Below are 8,779 nucleotides of genomic sequence, written 5' to 3'. Positions count from 1 at the left end.
CCAGGTGACGGTTCACTGTGGGAATACGGCAGCATAGTTTACTCATCCATTTTCCTGTACAGCTGGGTTGTTGGCAGCTCCTTAGCTGTGACGGGCAGGGCTGCTGCGTGTGTCATAGGCATTCTCATGCTGTAATGCCAGTGTTTCTCCGTTGTCTGTGCCTGGTTCATAGGCTTGCAGACGTTTAACTTTGTAAGACAGTGCCAGCCTGCTATTCTCAATAGCGCTGTTTGAATTTCTTAACCAGCTTAATGAAAAATATGTCAGTGCAGCTTTGATTAAAAGAAAGACAGGCAGACAGGTAGACAGGTAGGCAGGAAGGCAGGAAGAAAGGAAGGAAAGAAGGGAGAGAGAGAGAGGGAGGGAGAGAAAAGAATTGCTCCCCAGTAGTTTAAGGCCAGTATAGAGGATATATAAATTTCTGCAGGTGTTTTGTTCCATCTAACGATCCAAACTCAACTGTTATAGGATGTTTGTTATTGAATTGAAAGATTAAAAAATTTATTAAATCCAGTTGCTGTGCATATGAGGAAACTGGCATTTTCATTTATTGTTGGTGGAGTGTTAATTGCCTTCTTTCTTGAAAGTAATTTAGCAATATGGAACAAAAGTCCTAAAAAATAAACAAACTACAATTGACTTGGCAATTCCCCTTATAGGAGTATATCCTAAGGGAAGAAAACAAAAAATATACAAAGATATTTGTTTAAGGGTGTTAACTGAAGTATTCCTGGTAGCAATAAGAAAGGAGAAATAATCTAAATGTCCAAAACTTATTGGTTAAATAACTATGAAGCAATTTAAAGTGATGGACAGGTGTACATGTTACAGCGAGTAGAAAAAAACCAGTCATTTAATATGTATATGGACCATCCTATAAAAGGCCACCCAATTTTTATTTGTATTTATTTTTTAATAAAAGTTATTTCAACATTTATTTTCATGGGGAGAATTATGGGTGCCAACACCATCACATTTTATAAGCAGTGGCAGGACTTTAGCTGGTTATTATTGTTACTGTTTATCAGGATATTTTCTACAAGAATGATGTCTTACTTATTTTGATTAAAATAAAGAATGACTTGTTGCAGTCTATTAAAGAGAAAGCTCGGAGACTTCCAATACTGTCTACACTCCATTATCCATCTGTGGATTATCTCAAGCAAATTTAACACCACATGTTAGCACATACTATGAAGACTTTCTCTCCTTTACTCAATGGAGGATGTAAACTGATTTTATATCAGCCTCAGAAACAAAAACAAAACTCTACAACTCCCCAGTGCATTCCATTGGACAAAATGTCAAATGTGTTATTGGCCCTCACCATTCCAGCTCCAGTCCATCAGCCTGATCACACGCACCACCACCAGCTACTTCCCTCGCCACCACGTTTTCCTCCAGGTGGCTTAATATTTCTAATTTCATTTGTCATTATAACATACCCATGAGGTACGGAGAGTATATAGTGACAGGTATAGTAATTATCAAGGGCACATTTTTTTTTTTTTTTGGTAAAAGACCGGTCAAATATTTTCATTTTAAAATCCCTGGTCTCTTGGAGCCTTTGAAAATAATGGCCAGTAGTTCAGCAAGTTCATTAACTGATTCCCTCTAGGTTGGGGAATGTACATTATCTGGACCTGCTGATTTACATATCATGCCATGTTTTCAAGTATTCCCTTACCTGGTTTATTTCAATATCTATATTTAAAGGTCTTCATTACTTCTTAATTATCTATGCCCCCTTCCTTTATTTTTCTTGTTAAAGACCAATTTAAAAGAGCAGCTCGGTATCTCTGCCACTCAGAGTCATCATTAATTTCACTTGCCTTCTCATTTATTAGTCCAGCCACTTTATTGCACATGCTTCCTCCTCCCTAGCCTATTTTCACTGTCTCTAACCTCTCTGCTGCTCTTATCTTTCCTTGACAAGCCTTAGAAAGAGTTTGTGCATTCTTTTTTTTTTTTTTTTGGCTCTTTCTCATCCTTTCTAGATTTCCACAGTGGGCTTTTTTTCACCCTTAGATCTTTTCAAGGCTCTTTGTCAAGTGGCTCCTTGCATTTTTTATTCAAGGCATCCTGGGCCTTTGTGGCTTAACTGTGATTTGAAAACTTTGCACTCTTGCCGGTAGTGCTCTCTGGGTTTCTTAATTCATCCAAATGGAATTTATGAACATCCTTAAACTTGACAAAGTTCCTTCATGTTTTAAAATATAGAGATCAGGTCATATCATCAGGGTAGTGACATCTCGTGGTCAACAGCATTAAAGACCATTTATAGGAGGGAGAGAACCAGCACAAATATGAGGTCATTGTTCATGTGTGGGAAGGATATTGACATTGTGAGACCCAAATCCATCCTCAACAAAGAACCTAAAGTGCCACTGGTGTTCCAGGTTGTTGACATTGATCTTGGTTTCCTGGGCAGAGAATATACCAGAGAGGGCAGGCAGCTTGCTGTTTAGAAGGGCGAGATGAATAAAGGCTGCTCAGAAGTCCCTTTTTCTAGTTTACATTAGTTAACAGAATGAGAACAAGTGCTAGATTTAAAAAAAGATTTTATTTATTTATTTTTAGAGAGAGTGGAAAGGAAGGAGAAAGAGGGAGAGAAACTTCGAAGTATGAGAGAAACATCAATCGGTTGCCTCTGCACATGCCCTGACTGGGAATTTAACTGGTAACTTTTTGCTTTGCGGGACACCACCAAACAAACTGAGCCACATCGGTCAGGGCTAGATTTTACATGCATCAATTTAGATACATCAGTCCACCGTGTTCCTTCATTGTCAGTTTTGGACAGTGTCCATGTGTGGACATGGGGATCTTCTGACAAACATGTGAAGAGACAGTTTCCCTTGAAGCCTATGTCAGACTCCACAGAGCCATGCTGCTCAGGTCACCCTTGGAGAGAAAATATGCCCCAAGGAGTGCAGGTAGTTGGCAGCCTCTAGCTGTGAGTGTCTCCAAAGTAGCTCCTGGTTAGTGGCCAGACACAGTGGTGGTAGTAGGGATCACCTTTTCTGGATCTTTGCACCAGATTGTCCTGCTGGGCTGGCCAAGCTCCTCTTTCGATGCACTGCAGTCTGAGGCTCTCCCTAGATCATCGTCTTTCCTTCCCCCTGTCCTTTTCACAGACGTCAGACCTGCATGGTGGTCTGAGGCTCTGCCTGCCTATGCCTGCACTCCACTAAATATCTTGTACCTCTAACTCCATCTCAGCATCTGCTTCTTGGAGGACTTGAACTAACCCAAGGATCCAGTATTCTTTTAACCTTGCTAGCTTCTCCTACCTCCCCCACCCATCCTGCTGGGCATGAACTCAGCTATGTTCTCTTTTATGTTACCTGATGGAAAACCCATATGCTACAGTCACAGAAGGCATTTCAGGATAAATAAAAATGGAATTGGGGGTCATCTCTTGTCTGGGATTATATGTACTACTACTCTCACTCAATATGGATAATTGATCCCATTACAGTTTGACCAAATTGGACAATTCCCAGGAAAAGAGCTTGTACTTAAATCACAGGATCACTAGGTGACGCTGCTGCCCCATACAAAGGCAATAGACTGAGCTAGGCTTGGCCAGAGCCATTCTGGGCTAGGGGTCCTGCTGTTTCCTTGGCTGGATGGGGCCTATAGGTCTGTAATCCACTCCAGAATCTGAAAAAGTAATTTCCAGGTCCATGAATCCAGGCTCTAGAGGAGCATGTTAAATCAATCAATTTCTCTCTTCCACTTTCTCTCTCAGAAGTGTATGTGTATGTAGTTCTCTGGAACCCTTTAATTGATTCAAGAACTAATTGTGGCTGTTCTAATTTCTCCAAGAGCCCAGCAGTTCACCTGACATGATTGCAATCAATAGAACATTGAAAGCTCAGCAATCCCCACCCTGCCCCCAGAGATGGGAGAACAATTGATTTGAGCAGTATTGACACCAAAGTCTTTACCTAGAATCTCTTAAAGGAGTTGTATGTCCATGCACCACTCCCTAGTGTTAGGAATATAGGGAGACATGGAATATAGGTACCTGGGCTTTTTCTATGTTTTCTCTGATGAATACAGAACACACATCTCCCCGGCCAGGTTTTTGGCTTTAGCATTGCCATCTTTTACTGTTGCTTCCACTGCCTTCTCACATGCACAGTCAGCAATCTCTAAACATAACACCTGTCTTATAAATCTTCATAGACAAAGCTGCTGAGTGGCACTAAAAATTTAACCCTGCAATTCACCCATCATCCCCAACCAGCCCTATCTATCCTATAAGCTCAAACACTCCTTTTTTGGAGCTGTGGGTTGGTACATTGGTTAATCTGAGTTTTAAGAAGTTATTTTCTCACACATGGGATGGCTGATTTTTGAAAGATAGCCTGAATATTGCTAATAGGCTCCACAATCCAAGTGCAATTCTACTCAAATTTGCATGTCTGTAAGAATACAGATTTCCAGGCCTGTCCTTTGGAGATTCTGACTCAGTAGGCCTTGGGAATATGTATTTTAGACAAGCATCCCAGTGACTCTTATGTTCAGACGTGTTCAGAAGACACTGCTGCACTAAACGAAGTGAGATCTAGCTATGAACCAGGATATAATTCCAGATACAGCAGAAGCCACGATGCAGAGAGAGAGGGAGATCTTAATAGCAAGAGAAAGAACCATCTGAGATTCATGGGATGCCTTCACCAGGTAATTGGGAACCTCAGGTCACTGTAGCCACCTGGAAGCTTCTGATAGTGAAAGCACCGAGGGAGTCTTTTATTAACATATTTAATGTGCTTGACTAAGGGGAAAAGTAGGCAAAGCCAGGAGGCCTTGTTAGCCACCCCTCCCTGCAAAGAGTATGGCAGAAAAACAATGCTTTCTTTCTCAGCAAAGGTTTAGTTTAACCCTTGACTGTATTTCTCTGGGGAGAAGTGAGTGGACATTTACAAGGGTAAATAGTAGTCTTTCTGAGAGGATTCGGAGCCCCTGGGGCTCCATGGACTGTGCCTAGAAGGAGTACCCAGAAAGCCACAGAGACTGCTGTTACGGAAGTCAGTTACGGATTCTACTGGAGAGAGCAGCCTGCCGTGTAATGTCCCAGTTTGCCCTCCTTCCCTACTGAGGTCGGCTTAAGAATTCCTGGCGACCCCAGAATATTGACCCACCCAGTGAGAAATCCCCCACCACCTCCTCATGGCTGAGGGGTGAGTGCAGCTCTTTCTCATTTAAGGTTTGACTACAAAAAAGCATTGCAGAATTTTAGTGGGAAGCTGAAATTGGAACCATGTGCCTGGGAGAGCCAAGTGGCAACTCTGATCTGCAGGTTTTTCAGGCTACTTTGGTCACTTTGCACTCAGACAGACACTATACCTGCACACAAACCACAGCAGGTAAGATTCCCACCTGCCCCCTCCCCCGATCAGTTGGCTACCCATAGAAATTTTTTTTTTGGTTTGGTAGCAACAGCTAAGTGAAAATGCAATAATCTCTTCTCATCTGAGGTACATATGCAGATACATGGTGATACGTAGATAAATCATCCTGCATTGGGGTATCTTTTTGTTTTCTATCCCTGAAAGCGTCTGGGGTGGCTTTTTGTGTGTGTGCCTTTTTCATAAATAAATATTTTAACTGGAAATTTCCAAGCGTATGACAGGCCTAGAATGTGAACTTGAATGTACTGTAATAGAAATCATCAGTTGCCATGGCGACGTGTTCCAAGAGCAGATTGCACCAAGTCACATGGGCAGAGAGTGCTCAGTAATACTAACACATCAGAGAGCGAGGCCACTTAACCTCAATAGCTTCCAGCTATTGTGCAGAATGCAATTGAATTTATTCCTAATTTCTGCCAGTGCTAAGGAACAAAATTTCCCTGCAGATTTTAATCTTACTCAGGCAGCCCCAGCCAGTACTCAGGCACTGTTCAGCACCAATATGCAGCCCGGGTACTCACCCACTTTACAGCTCTATTTTCTTATTCTTATTTTAAATAATAGCTTCCCTCTCCCTGCTAGATTCTGCCTGTCCCCCTGCCCTGGGGAGAATGCCCCTCCTCCTTTCCGAATGGCTGCCTGGTTTCTGACTCCATTCCACTAATACAAGGAATGCAGCTTTAGTAATAATACTGGTTTAGAAAGTGACAGGGTTCCACTCTCAGCAATAGCTCCCTCCCACCCCAAACCTGTTCTGAAATATAATTCCCACTGGCTCTGGGTTGTACCTTGGAATACTACAATTAACAGCCCATCATAAGAAAGCGAACCCGTGGATCAGTGAATAATGGAATCAAAGTATGTATTTTCAGTCCCTGTCACAGTCATCTCCCGCTCCACACACACTCCCCCAGCCGAGAGAGCAACACAGATTAGCAGGAGGTACAGCCACCGATCACAGAACACTCATTTTGAGAGCTTATCCGCTCTTATGAAGGCTGATAAATCAGAGTCTCTCATATGGACAGTCTCAAGTTAGCAGCACCATCGATCTCCCCTGCCCCTTTAAAGTTATTTGTCTTATTCACTTCCAAAGATGGTATCAGAGATGCCAAAAGAGCCTTTGTTTTCTGCACTCTTGCTCTTCCCAGGGTGAGTTGCTGTGCTGCTGCAGGAACTAAGAGGCATGGTTCCAGGCCCAGCCCTTTGTTTCCAACCCAAGGTCACCTCTCCCCATTGGTTCAGGTGTTGTCCACAGTCTGCCTGTGTTCCTAGGCAGAGGCAGCAGCCTCCCTGGCTGACAGTTTTTGTGTGGCCCTAGCCCTCTGATGACCTCCCCTTTATGAATGTCACTTTAAAAAAGATGTGAAACCTGTTCTAATAACTAATGAACACAAGGCAGAGTGCAGCCCTCAGAGAGTCCACGTTGAAGGTCAAGCAGAAGGAAACTTAAAAACAGGGAAATTATTGAAAAGGTCTTTTGAGAAAAAGAAAAACAAAAGGTAGTTTTTGCAGTGGCTTCCTTTAGTGGGCAGGATCATCTAATAAGGGGGAAAATGTAGTCACAAATCACTTCTTCAGCTAGTACTAAGCCACTGTTCTAACAATGTGCTGGAAGTGAGGAGAGAAGAGAGGGAACAGCAGTGTGAAATTAGGCTAGGCTGCTGGTGGTCACTGCTGATTCACAGACAGCTTGGTGACAATGGAAATATTCATGGAGCTTGTGGGAGAAAAGCAGACAGAGAAGAAATGAAGAGAAGCATTGCAATGAATTTTGTATCAGCAGCGTGACATTTGGATAGGAGAGAGAAAACCACATGCCAAGATGTTGGTAGCCCAGAAGGCTCTATACCTGCCCTGCTGCAACACAGCTGCTGGAAGGTCTTGCCAAACAGCCTTGCCCCACACCTGCCCGTCCACAGGGCAGGGAAGCATGATATCTTCAGGTAGAGCCAGCCCTCCAGCCTCTGTCGGGGACTTTAAGCCAGCCCAAGCTCCCCCTGGCTAGGAAGGGGAAGCGCTGTCCTTGTAATTGGCAAATTGTCCAGCTATTCGCAAAATTGAACATGTTTCCTAATCAAAGTTGGTTTGACTAATACTGGAGCATCATTTCCAAACTAAGTAGTTTCAAATACAGTCATGTGCTGCTTCGCTACAGGGATGAGTTCTGAGAAATGTGTCATTAGGGAATTTCGTTGTTGTGCGAGCGCCATAGAGTGCTCTCACACAAAGCTACACGGTATAGCCTACTACTGTAATTGTACTCGTATGTGCTATGCTTTTATATGACTGGCAGTGCAGTAGGTTTGTTTCCACCAGCATCACCACACACATGTGAGTAATGTGTTGTGCTAGGACATCACAACAGCTACAGGGACACTAGGCGATAGGAATTTTTCAGCTCCATTATAATCTTGTGGAACCACTGTCATATAGTCAGACCTTTCTTGACCAAAACATCACTACACAGTGCATGACTATACTTGCTGACCCTCTAGAGCTGTTCGGGCAATTAGAGCCCTGGCCACTTCTGGGAGGATGTTTAATCTATATGTGAGCAATGTCCTTTTAGGCAGAGTGACCCATACAGAGGTTTGTGGCTGGGGACCACGGAGCTTCATGGCTTCCTCCTGAAGAAAGATGGTGAGAGAATGTCAGAAAAAAGCCTGAGCATTTTATCCTAGATGGATTTCATTAAAGGGAAGGGCGATCTGTGCTATTATGCTAATATCTGCAATAGCAATTTTATTATGTTCGTTAATTATAGTCAAGGAATAACATTATTACAGTTCTTATAGTCTTTCAAAGTACTTTCATAACCATTACCTTACGTGAACTGCACAGCAACCCTATGGTGGAAGTGGGGTACATTTTACAGATGAGAGAATTAAGACCTAGAAAAGTTGGGTATAGGACAAAATTCCGCAGAGTAAGGAAAAGATCTAGATCATCAGACAACAGGCGCAGTGCTCTTTGCCCCACCTGTGGTAATGGGACAGGCTGAAGGCCTGAGGGCCTGCCCTTTCTGAAGGAAGTGTCCCAAAGAGACTCCTTCCTGCAAATCTGCTGTAGTCCTATGTTTGGAAAGAACCAGCCAGCCTTTGGGTGAATGAATGGGAGCTAGTTGGACATGAAGGGGCCAGTTGCCTCTGAACGAGTTTGGTGTATGTTCTGCTCACTGGAGTTTTACAGATTACATGGAGGCAACCCAACCCAATCTAATCTTTTCTTTTGGGAGGTGTGAATCCTGGAGGCAAATAAGAAGACAGTTGTAGTTCTCCTTGGCAAGAAGCCTGCTCTACAAATCTGCTTAAGAAGCAGTGGAACTCAGAGTGATGGTGGTGTTTGAGGTTTTG

The sequence above is a fragment of the Desmodus rotundus genome, chromosome 12, assembly GCF_022682495.2.
Source record: "Desmodus rotundus isolate HL8 chromosome 12, HLdesRot8A.1, whole genome shotgun sequence".
NCBI classification, from domain to species: domain Eukaryota; kingdom Metazoa; phylum Chordata; class Mammalia; order Chiroptera; family Phyllostomidae; genus Desmodus; species Desmodus rotundus.
This window is presented reverse-complemented; position numbering follows the sequence as displayed.